Below are 12,838 nucleotides of genomic sequence, written 5' to 3' on the forward strand. Positions count from 1 at the left end.
TCCAAAATATAATGTTTATTACTGCCACCAATCAAATCAATTACAGACTCATAGTCTAGTCCCTAAAGACTGGAGCTGGTTTTGATGGGGGCTATCCATCAAATCTCAGCTATGACCCAGGCACTGGCTCATGGGTCAAAGCCTTCCTGTTCTATGATGAACCATCCTGAACAATTCTGTGCCCAGTTTTTAGCTTGGACCTCGACCCCAGCTGACACCTGTAAAATTGCAAGTAATTTCTCTGTAGGCTCTAATAATCAGAGGCCTAGTTAGAGAAAAAGTCAGTTTAGCATCAGCTGACAATTATTTTTTTGCCCTGAATATCTTTCCCTGCCCTCTTATTTGGTTTGAACTGACTCACCTAATTGGGGTCAACCACAGAAAAGGAATATGCTGCTGGATTTGTTGTTTCTGAATGCCCAGTGCTAAAGAATGTCTTGGGGATGACCTCTCTTAGTTTTCTTAAAAGATGAAAGTTGAAGAATTTGAACAATGCATGCATAATATCATTGCAAGAGTAAAATCAACAAGGGGAACTCAACCAGTCTGAGGACCATTCTCGCACCTGTATCACCTTTGGGCATCCACAGTACTTGTGGCCTGGCCAAGGCACTGCATTCAAGCCCTTCAAAAGACAGCAGAATGATGTCAGTGTTAACATTTCACTGCACATTAATTCTTGAGAAAAAAAAAACTGTCATTTAATTTAAGTGCTTATATGCATATGGTTAATTAAGAAGCCAAAATTGGCTATAAGCTTGGTAAGTTCTAAGAACAGGGAGAGAGAGATCATTATGCTTCTGCTCATGGTTAGCTATTTGTGAACCAGCTGATAATGTGCAAAATTAAGATTTCGTAAGTGGCATTTTAAATGAATGGTTAATGGCTGAAGATTAATTAAACAGTCAGAGTTGCTGAAGAAAAGCTGTTAAAAAATTATGTTTATAGGCCAGTCACTTGCATGCTGAACTGAAATCCTGATAGACTGTGGCCTTTCTGTTTACCAAGAGAGCATTTTCACAAAGCAGGCCTCCTGAAGGAGGAAAACCCACCCTTCTCACACACCATGCAGCCATAACGGTAGCCTCAGGGATGTTCCTTTGGAATAAAAGCTACCAAGTAGGAAAATGGACTAGTGCTAAGTGTTAGATTGAAGGGATCTGCACTAAAACCTTCATCTCAGGTAGCCAGCCATATTTTCTTTCTTTTCTACGTGTTGCATGGTTCTGAGTTAGAGTAGGTAAAACCCATGGGGTTTTTAAGAAGCTATTCTAATTCTGTGAGAGAGGCCAAGATTTGCAGTATATTGTTTTCAACCTACAGTGGATACTTCTTTTTTTTTTTTTTTTTAATGTGTATTTCTTTTTGAGAGAGAGAGAGACAGAGTGCGAGGGGGAGAGGGACAGAGAGAGAGGGAGACACAGAATCTGAAGCAGGCTCTAGGCTCTGACCTGTCAGCACAGAGCCTGATGTGGGACTCGAACTCACAAACCACGAGATCATGACCTGAGCTGAAGTCAGACGCCTAACCCACTGAGCCACCCAGACACGCCTGTTGTGGATACTTCTTTAAATCTAAAACTGCTATCTCCATGGAGGTACAAGAATGCATTGTGTACTTCTGGCTCTACCATGGGTTCTTCAGGGGAAGGTTTACCTTGTGCATGGGAGGTGGTATAAAACTATTTTTTAATTCATTTGTCATAGCTCACCTCAATAAATATTGAATAAATGAATGACTCAGCTACCTCAAAGTTGTGTGTAGGAAAATATCAAAAGTTCTTTTATTTCTTTTATATTTTTAATGTTTTCTCTCTCTTTTTTTTTCAAGTTTATTTTACTTATTTTGAGAGAGGGAGAGAGAGAGAGAGAGAAAGGGAGAGAGAGAGAAAAAGAGAGAGAGAGAGAGAGAGGTCATAGGAGGGGCTGAGAGAATCCCAAGCAGGTTCCTCACTGTCAGCATGGAGCCCCATGTGGGGCTCAAACTCACGAACTGTGAGCTCATGATCTGAGCCAAAATCAAGAGTCAGTTGCCCAATCAACTGAGCCACCCTGGCACTTCTCAAAGACTCTTTTAACTGCCTTCCCATCTGTGCAATTAAATGGCCACCCCACTCCTCTTCTGAATCAGGTGTCCATGTGTGCCTATGCAACAACCGTGCCCTCGCCTCAGGGACTGTGTTGTCTCGTGGAGGAGACACAGGCATGTGAACAAGTAAATCACAGCCGTGCTAAGGACAGTTAGAGTGGTCAAGGAGGGGAGCTGGGAACCTCGGGGTGGAGGGCGGTCAGGAGTGTCTTTTCCTATAAGTTGGAAAGGAAATTAATTCTGCCTGTTTTTTAAAAAAACATGAACATTAAAGATAATTTTTCTTTTGAGTTCATTCAATTGCCTGCTTCCAGGCAGAAGACCCGAATCATGTAGGCCAGACAGTTGTGTCTCCTGTTTAAGAGTTCCCTAGAGATAGAAATCCTGCAGCCTCCCTTGGTATCCTGTTCCAGTGTTTAATCACCCTTCCAATCAAGAAGTTAATCCCATTTCCTCTTCTCCAGCCTTCTTTGGCTTGGTGAAACCTGGAAAACACCCAGGAGACCCCTTGGAGGTCTTGAAAAGTTAATTAGTCGGCACTGGGCTGCTCTAGGTTCAACAGTGTACCTTATAATGCTGAGGCTGTGTACCTGCACCATTGCAATGGTAGGATTTTGTTGTATTTCTAGTAAGTCAAATAGTTTTCCTCCTGGTCTATGGACAATGAGAGCAATTTGACATTTCAGCATGTTTTAAAGAAGTTGTTTTGCTGCATTTACATCTACATATTTAGTTAAATGCAACTGAAGTTTGGCCTAATGTCACTCAGAAACCAAACTATGTATGTTGATAAGAAATAAAATTAAGGATTATGAATAATAATAGCCAACACTACACATTATTGAGAATTTGCTATGGCAGATGCTGTAGTGATTGCTTTGCATGTATCACCTCACCTTCTGACCACCTGACCAGGTGGTACTAGGACTGTCCCCAAGGTTCAAATGAGGAACCCTAGTTGCAGAGAAGACAAGGAACTGGCCTGATATCATCAGGGCCGGGCCAAGATTTACACCTAGTTACCCCGAACACAGAGCCTAGACACTTAACCACTGTGCTATGTTGACTATCGAATTCTTTTTTAAAAATTATTTTTCGGGGCGCCTGGGTGGCTTGGTCGGTTAAGCGTCCGACTTCGGCTCAGGTCACGATCTCGCGGTCCGTGAGTTCGAGCCCCGCGTCGGGCTCCGTGCTGACAGCTCAGAGCCTGGAGCCTGTTTCAGATTCTGTGTCTCCCTCTCTCTCTGCTCCTCCCCTGTTCATGCTGTCTTTCTCTGTCTCAAAAATAAATAAACGTTAAAAAAAAAAAATTTTTTTTTTTAAAAATTATTTTTCTTTCTCTGGAATCCTATTTCATTTTTGTTCCCCCATGTGCAAAAAGTCCAAATCTGTAACCTTTCCTTGTGGGAAGTAATAGTGCTGCTGAATAACAGTCCCCAGGCCAGAGGCAATTCTTGCTGCAATTATGGGCGTTTGAGTGGCAAGCACCTTCTGCTTTAAGAAAGGCATTAGTGGTTCACGTTAGAAAAACTGATAATTCAAAGCTTTTCCATTCTGGCAAAAATCAACTTGATGCAAAAGGAAAGAAAATAAGTACTTCCGGGAGAAAACCGGTGCCATGGAAAGGATGGGGTAAAAACTTGTTTGTAGACGCCAGAAGCATCTGGGGAGCAGTGATGTCCAATAATTGCAGCTAAAAGCTGCATTAATTGACCAGTGATGGGTAGGAAGCTACCTCCAACCAGGATCCCCAACTCGCTGGTGCTCTTTTCATAAGCAAAGTAAGATGCGGGAGGTCACCTTCCGTGGGGTTCTCCATACAGAAAGGAAGCAGCTGTGACAGAGACTGTATTTCTACAAAGGCAAAGCTTGGCTTTTCAAGCACTGCATGCGAACCACCAGGGGATCTTGTTAAGATGCAGATTTTGATTCCAGAGGGCCAAGGTGGGCCTGAGGTTCTGCATTTCTAACAAGCTCCCGGTGCAGCTCGCCCGGGGACCACACTGTGACTAGCGAGGGTGCAGACCAGAAAAAGGCAGTGCTTCGTTGGCATTGTTTTAATCATTTAAAATAAATATGCAGCAAATCTTTTTAAGACCTTCTGAAGTTTCAGCTGTCATGTCGTCCTATCAGTGAGATGGCCAAGAAAGCTCATGCCTTAATGGGCCAGAACATTCCACAGCCTCGCTCGGGCTCTGTTTCCTGGAAGGGAGAGGATGGCTTTCTTTGGTCATGCTGGTTTTGTGACTGCCGCCCTGGGCCTGCAGCAGGGTCCCTGTTTTGACCTCTTGCTGCTCTCTGAGAAGCTGCTTGCACTTTAGCAACATGCTCTGATGCTCCGACTCCACATATGAGTAGACATAAATTTGGATTTCTTTTCTCGAGCACTGTTACAAACCTGCCAAGAAAAGGTTTTTCACTGCAAATAACTAATCCATGTTTCCCACCACACCCCATTCAATTAAGAGTCTCAATGGCTCTATTTATCCCATCATTTGATATAAAGGCCATTATATTAAAATCATGTATTATTTGTGGATTGGTAATATTTTAACTAGGTATTAACTTCTCTGATAAAGGATATCATCCCCGTTGACCTGCACCCGAAACTAGTTTGCATGAAAGTTTTTAGAGTATGTGCTTTTGGGTGTTTTTGTTTGAATGCCAGTATTTGAGATTAAATTATTTATTCCCTTTTTTTGAACAACAACAACAACAACAACAAAAGTTGATACCACTAGAACCATTTATAACTGTGAAAGAAAGAAAACAAGAAATTTTTTTCTGGAGGTTGGGTTGCATCTCAGTGTGTTTATTAATTATGGGAAAATGCCACTGAGTTGTAACAAATGGGAAGATGGTCTCAATTAATGAGAATTTCTTCTCTATGTGGGAAACAGTCAAATCAAGAACAGAATCATTAAGACCAGCCTGATGTCAGGACAGTGGGGCTGCATGACATTAGTTTACAGCAGGTCTGTGCAGTAGAAATATCACGGGAAGTGCGTGTAGAATTTTAAGTTTTTAGTAACCTCATTTAAAGAAGTAAAATTAGTTTTACACTATGTTTTATCTACCCCAATATGTGCAAAATATAATTTCAACATGTATTCAAAACACTTATTATAGAGCTGTCTTACACTCCTGTATTCATATTAAGTCTTCAAGATCTGGTGTGTATTTTACATTTTGCAGCACATCTCAGTTTGGACCAGCTGCATTTCAAGTTTTCAACAACCACGTATGGCTATTAGCTGCCATATTGGACATACCACAATCCCTTCAACATACTTCCAATGGTGGCCGATGCTTCCATTTGAAGTTTTCCCGATATGGAGTACCGGGTAATGGGAAGACCCTCTCATTTAAGGGTAGCTCCCACGGCAGGAAACTTTTTCTTATCTTACACCCCAAACTGCTGCTCTCTTTCACAGAGTTTACCGGCAAGAGTAAGAAAAAGACACATAAACAATCAATTTCCACTCCCAGGGAACAGATCTGTCAGCTCTACCTTTTCCATCTCTAGAGAGATGTGCCCCAACTTAAGTGTCAGCTGCTACACAGTGAGGTAATCTCAAAATGGGCTGAGTGAGACAAGATGCAAGTCTAATCACATCCCAGATCTGTCCTTGTTTTGCCTGGAAGAAGACAGAACCAACGATCTAGCTCAACTTAAAAGTCTACCTGAGACAGGAGAATAGAGCCCGGCCTTCACACAGGAGTACATGTAGTCCCATCATATAAAGATTTGTCAACAGCTAACTCAGGCAGAAGGTGACTAATTATAACAGTATAACACCCATGTGATTCTCATTTAACTGCAATCCTTCCTCCCTTACCAGTGGTATTCATTCTAGCCAGGAAGAGTGAAGAAGGTGCTTTAGAGCAGAACCTTTTCTTTCCTTGTGTTTAACTCTTAATCTTGGTAAACTGATCATCCTCTCAAGATGTCATGTCTCCAGAATTTTATAATGACAGACTTGGTCTTCACTTAATTAATACCCCTTTTTAATTACAAACCTTTCTTGCCTACTACTGCTGTTTTGTGACTCTAACACCTCAATATAGAGCACCATTAGTGACCTAGTTGCTCAAGCTAGAGATGTAGGGTTCCTTCTTGAGGCTTCCATCTCCCTTAGCCACACACCTGTACTCTTTCCTATGAAGATCCATGAGAATGGGTAGCTTTGGTTGGCCTGTCTGTGCACTGCCTTTCCCCAGTGAGGAAATGCCGTTGGGCCCAACCTTCCTTGAGCACTTCTTTTGATCCATTGTGCTTTCCCTGTGACACGCTGCCCTAACCTGGACAAGGCTCAGTCTGGGATGCTAGAGTGGCTGAACTGGGGAACATTGTCTTTTGTTCCCTACATGCATTGCCTTTTACAAATGCCTCTCAAAATATAACTCTCTATTTGAAGCTCTTCTTTCTAAAGCTATCCTTATCCTCCCAACTTTCTAAGGCCCACAACCTTGGTTGCATTACCCAAGACCCTTGCTCTAAATGGCCATAGTGCCATTTCTCTCTATGCATTTTTTTCCCCTGGGTGAAGTTCAATGTGTTACTCAGGATTTAGCACAGATATTACTTGTTTATTTCTTCAATGAGATATTGAAGTAGGAACTATATTTTGTTTCCGATCCCAGCGTAGTTACTGAGGCATCTGGTGTTCAATTAATATGTATTAAATGAATGAATGAATCCAGGTGGCTCCATTCTTAGCTTTAAGATCACAGAGATTTCTTGTCACACTCTTGGCCTGGCCAACCTCCCTGGCTAGTATGACTTGTCTGGCCTCCCAGTCAGCACAGCCTCCCTCCGGTTGTCTCTTCCCCCTGATCGGCGGTGATGCTTGAGTGTCAGTGATCCCACAGGCTTCTCTGGCCCTTGTCTCTCAGGATTGAGGTGGTATATCCTACTTCAGGAAATGCCTCCTTGCCAAGTTCCCCTAGGTGAAAGACTTCCCAGGACACACAAGTCACTGCCTCCTCCATCTGGTCTCTGCCTCAAACACTTTCTAAGGGCACAAGGTGGTCTTTACTATTCAGAAGCTGCAGTCAGCCCAATATGGCTGCTCCACCAAGACAGAAGGCTCTTGTTGGCAATTACATTTTTGTAACTCCTTTGCACACCTAACATTTGTCACTGACTCTTGTTGATGATCTCCAGTTACCTCTACCGATACATTCCAGAGAATTTTGCTTGAAATGAGCACTGAACTTATTAACCTCTAGTTTTCTAGAGTTTGCTTTGGCCATTAAAAAAATTGACTGTGATTTGCTCACCTCAAGTATCTGGACACATCTTCCATGGTCTGTAATTTCTCAGAGATACCATCCATGCTTCTAAGGGCACACCTCCCAGCTCTTATCAAAACTGTGGACATAATTCGTGAGTACCAGCAACCGGCATGCCTTTAAAGCACCTTGGATCATGTATTTTTCTCTCCCTCCTACAATCCTCTTCTTTTCTGCCTCTCTTCTGCCTTCCCTTGTTGGAGATGTCAGATGAGTCACATACCGTCTCTGCATCTCCCCGTCTGGGAAGACGGGAGGGTGGGGCCAAGTGATCTCAGCACTTCTTCCCAGCTCCAAAATTATATGGTTCTGCAGTCCTCTAATGGAAGCAAAATAGGAGTTCAGGTTGCTCTGCCTTTCCTCTGGTGCTGTTATCATGTCAAAGCATCTCCTCCCAGCAGTGGCCTTCCCTTTCTTATTCCTCCCCACGGTAGCTTTAACAATCCAATAAAAAATAAATCTTTAATGTCATGAGCATTTGTTTTCCAAGGCCCCATACTCCCTTTGAGCTTCACTTCTCTGACTGGCTCAGACCCTTTTGCCACCTTCTTTGTGAACCACAGTGCCACGGATCCATCCCTTAACTCCCTCTGCTCAACTCCGCAGGAGTGCTTCACACTAACCCCAGATTTCAGGAATTAGAACAATAGTGTGACGCTCCCTAACCTCTCACACTGGAAATCTCTTTTGTCTGTTATCCAGGTGTTCCTGTCCTTAGATAATGAGAACTTGGGTTATGAGATTTGTAAAAAAAGCTTTCGGCAATGGAATTTTACAAACACACACGTGCGCGCGCATGCACGCACGCACACACACACGAACACACACACACACACAACTTTGTAATTTTTTTTTTTCCCTTACAGCAATGGACTACCAAAATTTGTAGTTAGACTATTATAAACTGTTTGTGTTTGCAGAAATGTTCCCTTAAAAAAGATAAAAGAGAATCCTTTCATTCCAATAATAATATCACAACCTTTCAAGAAAGAGCAAGGACTATGGGATAAAGGAATACAGGCAAGTCACTAGCAGTATTTCCAGAGCAATCTCTCCCCCTTCTTCCCTACTTTGGTCCTCTGGCCTAGAATCTATTGAAGACGTACGTACCTGTAAAACTAACGAGGTTTCAAACAGCTGTGGGCTCTGCCTTCTGGGGGTTTTTAGGATACTTTGTGGGCGGAGGCAGAGAAAGTCATGTTTGTGCCTATCTTAAATAGTATAAAAAATTAAATGGAATTTACCATCAAATCATGGGAAACTCAAATAGATTTCTTAGCACCCTGGCCTATAATAGGAGACAGGTGGGCATTTTGAAAATATTCTTTAAAACAAAGTCTGTTGTGATTTTTCAAGCCCAGGGATGATGTGTATCAGATATCAGAAGGAAGCATTGATCCTTGTAGTCTGACATTTGACAAATTGCAAGTTGTATCCTTGCTCATACCCTTTAATTCGGAGACGGAAGTGTTGTTTACGGTTTCGTCTTTGTGGGTGGATCCATGTGTTGATGTGTGTTGTTGAGCAGGGTAAGATTGCCCACATACGTCCACGGATCCGTAGGTAGAAACATGGCTTATCACTTTACATTTTGGTTTTATGTCCCCAGAGCTAGCTTTTCAAATTGATATATTCAATCCCTTTTTCTACATACATTGTTTTTCATAAGTTACGGGCATTAGCTTACACAAAAACGGCATTATTAGGGAAAACCTACTTTTGTTTTCTAAGTTTAAAAATAGTAGCCTATGAGAAACTCACTAGAAAATATCATAACCATTCATTGGGAAAAACAGTACCATTCAAATAACATACTGTATCGTCCATTTGTGTTCCAAGCGAAATGAAACTTTATTTTGATTGGGGCTGTCACAGATAATTTCTGCACGTAAAATACACCTAGGGACAGCTTTCAAATGGAGTTGTCACTTTTTGTTTAGCAGGCAGGAGACTCTCCATTGTTGTCAAACCCTCTTTACAAAAGCATCACTAACCCAGTGATACACAGTTGTAGAGAAGAGGGAATCGTCACCCAGCTTACTTGGAACAAAAAAGAGCAAGGTTGGTCTCTGTCAGCACTCAGTGTGTCAGAGGGCTCTTTTGTTTAGCTGGCTTCCCTCTAGCCAGCAATGCTTTTATAGTCTTGGAATTAGATTTCTTTCTCCTGTGCTCATTTTAGAAAGGTGTAAATAGATTAATACATATTGTTATTCTCTGCATACGTAAACTGTATCATTTGTGTTGTCTACTCAACTTATGAAGTCACGGAAAGGTAAGAAGAAAAACTACACCTTTTCTAGATTTACACACACACATGAAAACACACACACACACACACACACACACACACACACACACACACTTTAGTGCCTTTCAAAGTTGGCCTGGTTTTCTTAAGATTAGAACCAAGATGTTCACTTTATCTGGGACGCCTGAGTGGCACAATCAGTTAAGTGATCTCAGCTCAGGTCATGATCTCGCGGTTCATGAGTTCAAGCCCCACATCGGGCTCTGTGCTGATGGTGAAGAGCCTGCTTGGGATTCTGTCTCTCCTTCTGTCTGACCCTCCCACACTTGTGCTCTCTTTCTTTCTCTCTCTCTCTCCCTCGCTCAAAATAAATAAATAAAAATAAATAAAATAATAATAATAAAATAATAATAATATATATTATTATATATATAAATAATAATAAAATAATAAAAAATCAAAATAAATTAAAAAAAAGATGTTCACTTTTAAAATATCAGTAACATAATATAGGTTAAATTTTGTCCATTGCTAAAACAGTCAAGTTTTGTCTTTAAAGTACATAGGAGCCATCATATTGGGTTTTATAATAATAAATATTTTGTGTCATATATATGGAATAATATATAATATATGGTATAATTTATATCATAAAAGGTGGGCTGAATAAATTGTGTTGATTTCTGTGTGTCTCTCTCAAGACCTCACCTACTACATCCCCAAGAAATAATAATTCTCTATCCTTAAAACTTACTTGGTGCTTAAAATTCCCAGAAGCAGGAGCCAAGTGGAACAAAACAAGATGGGGAAAAATGGCCCCACAGCTCTCAGGTTCTCTAGAACACCATTCGATACCTTGGAAAGTCCTCAAACGTATAGTATAGCAAAGTAAATCAAGGAAAAGATGAGCTGTAGACATCTCTTCTGGTTCTCCGATTCTGTGATTCTCACAAGGGGGAAGGGAGATAAGTGAGAGTAGGAAAAGCTGAACAGAGAGCAAAGAACGGGACAGAAATGAATAGAGAAATGGATAGTCTCTTGGATTTGAGGGAATAGCAACTGATGACCAAAAAAATTAAAAAAGAAAGAAAATGACCAAAACTGAAAGCTGAAGTGACCCATTAGAGCAGAAGCTTGGCATTTTACAAATGCCAGTAACTCCTGGAGAAGCTCATAAAGAAAGAGAGTTCTGGGCTAGGAAATCTCCCGTGATAGTTTTCCTACTATATAATCCCCCCATTGTCTCCCATTATAATCAACTCCCATGGTAATTTTCAATTGCCAGACCTCTAAAAACTCTCCATTCTCATTAATAAAAAGAGGACTTCTTTCATAAATTTTGCATATTACCCATTGCAATATTCTGCCTTTCAAATCACAGGTTAATTTTTCATGGATCACTTATGAAAAATACAAACAAACTTAAAATTCTGTTTATAATTCAGACGACCAACAAAGTAATGAGATTCTGTGTTATGGTAACTGTCACATCTTGTCTCGGCCCTGTTGTGTCTAAATGTTAGCTCTCTTATTAAGCTCCATTAGAGGGTTTTACAATCCAAATTGTTTATACGCTACTGGTTTTCCACTGCCTGACGGTAGGGCACGTTTCACTCATTATTGTTGGTGGTATCTTACATCATTCGTAAGAGGTGGAATAACATTCAGCAGGAAGGCGGCATGCACTAACTGAAATGCCTCTTTCCTACAAATTTCCCAATGTGCCATTTTGAGTATATCGTTTTAGAAGTGAGATTCAGTCTGACACCTAATGAGTAGGGGAACTCTTTTTTTTCCCTTTGTTAAATTTAAACGGCCCCTCCACTCCCAAATTTATATTTTTGTAAACCTAATCCGCAACCACTCGTCGTCCCCAGTGAAATGTTTTCGCTCTCTTTCTGTGTTAGATTTAAAGTAACTAATATTTGTGGCTTTCTTGATGGAGTACAAAGGCACCTTCACGGTTCCACTCTTCTTCGCTGCTAACTTTCCTCCTGGTAAAGAAGATGAGAAAGCCCAATGTGATAGAAGGAAAACTCCTTCTCAAACTACCCCATTGATACATACCAAATTTCTACCCCAGGATAGTCAGTTCTGGCTCCAGGGCTATCTATCTTCCTTTCATGTTTTTGTTAAGCTCCACTATTATTTTCTAAATTTTCTATAACAAATGTTTTATATTAACTTTAGTAACCAAAAAGCTAAAGCAGAAAACAAACCTAAAATCGCCAATGAGCCCACAACCTAGACTTGACCATCCTTAACATTTTAGAGGATTATTCCCGGGCTTGTTTCTTGAATATCATTGTGTATGAAATATAGAATTTGTGTTTGTGCATAGTGCTGACACGTTTATACACCTATACATATGTAATATTTACATGCATATATAAATCTTGGGATCTTTCCTTTTTATCATTATGTTGTGCTTTTGTGCCAATTAATCTTTTCACAACCATCCCTTTTAATGGTTGTGTAAAAACAACACCGCCTAACTGTACCCTAATTTATGTAACCTTTTCCTTAATGCTAAACAGTTAGGGTGTTTCAGAATTTTCAGTGTTATGAATTACTCTCTGATAAGCGCTTTTTTACATACATCTTCCTACACAGCTTGGATTATTTCCTTAAGATACCTAGAAGGGAAATGATGCATTAAGGGCTTACAGCATAGTAGCCAACATTTTCCAGGAAAACTGAAGCCATGTTTCGAATAGCAGCGTAGGAGAGAGTTCGTTTCACCCCATACCTGACAACTTGAATGTTATCTCTTTTTCCCCCTTAAATCTTTGCTAATTAGGTGAAAAATAGTACCCTATCATTCCACTTTGAACTTCCTAGCTTCCTAGTGAAGTTAAGCATTTTTATGGAAGCACGGGTCTGTTTCAAATTACCATTAGAGGTTTTCATTCTGCCTCAGCCTTGCTCCATTACCAAGAGGAATAGTTATTGGAATCAACCTCTGTTTCTTCCCTCAAAAAATCTATTTGGATTTATCAAGATGTATTTGGATGCAGGTTTTTATACCCCTCTTGACAAAAATGAATGATTGCTCACCTGGGTCTTTTAAGCACAGAACTAAGCCACATCTGTTTGGATCTTGTTTTAATCGACTCCCCCTTACCCCCAAGTAGAAGAGGGGTCCCTTTGAATAGGCAGTATTGGAAAATAAGGCCCTCATAGTAGCCAGTGAAAGAAGTGTCACA

General features: G+C 40.8%; 1 protein-coding gene across 5 annotated transcripts in view; it reads left to right on the plus strand.

The window, feature by feature from the left end:
- Positions 1-12,838, plus strand: part of PARD3B (par-3 family cell polarity regulator beta) — a 1,009,985-nt gene that overhangs the window by 872,036 nt on the left and 125,111 nt on the right. The gene's annotated exons all lie outside the window — the stretch shown is intronic.

The sequence above is a fragment of the Puma concolor genome, chromosome C1 (genome assembly GCF_028749965.1).
Source record: "Puma concolor isolate L17-30 chromosome C1, mPumCon1.1.hap2, whole genome shotgun sequence".
In the NCBI taxonomy this organism is placed as follows: domain Eukaryota; kingdom Metazoa; phylum Chordata; class Mammalia; order Carnivora; family Felidae; genus Puma; species Puma concolor.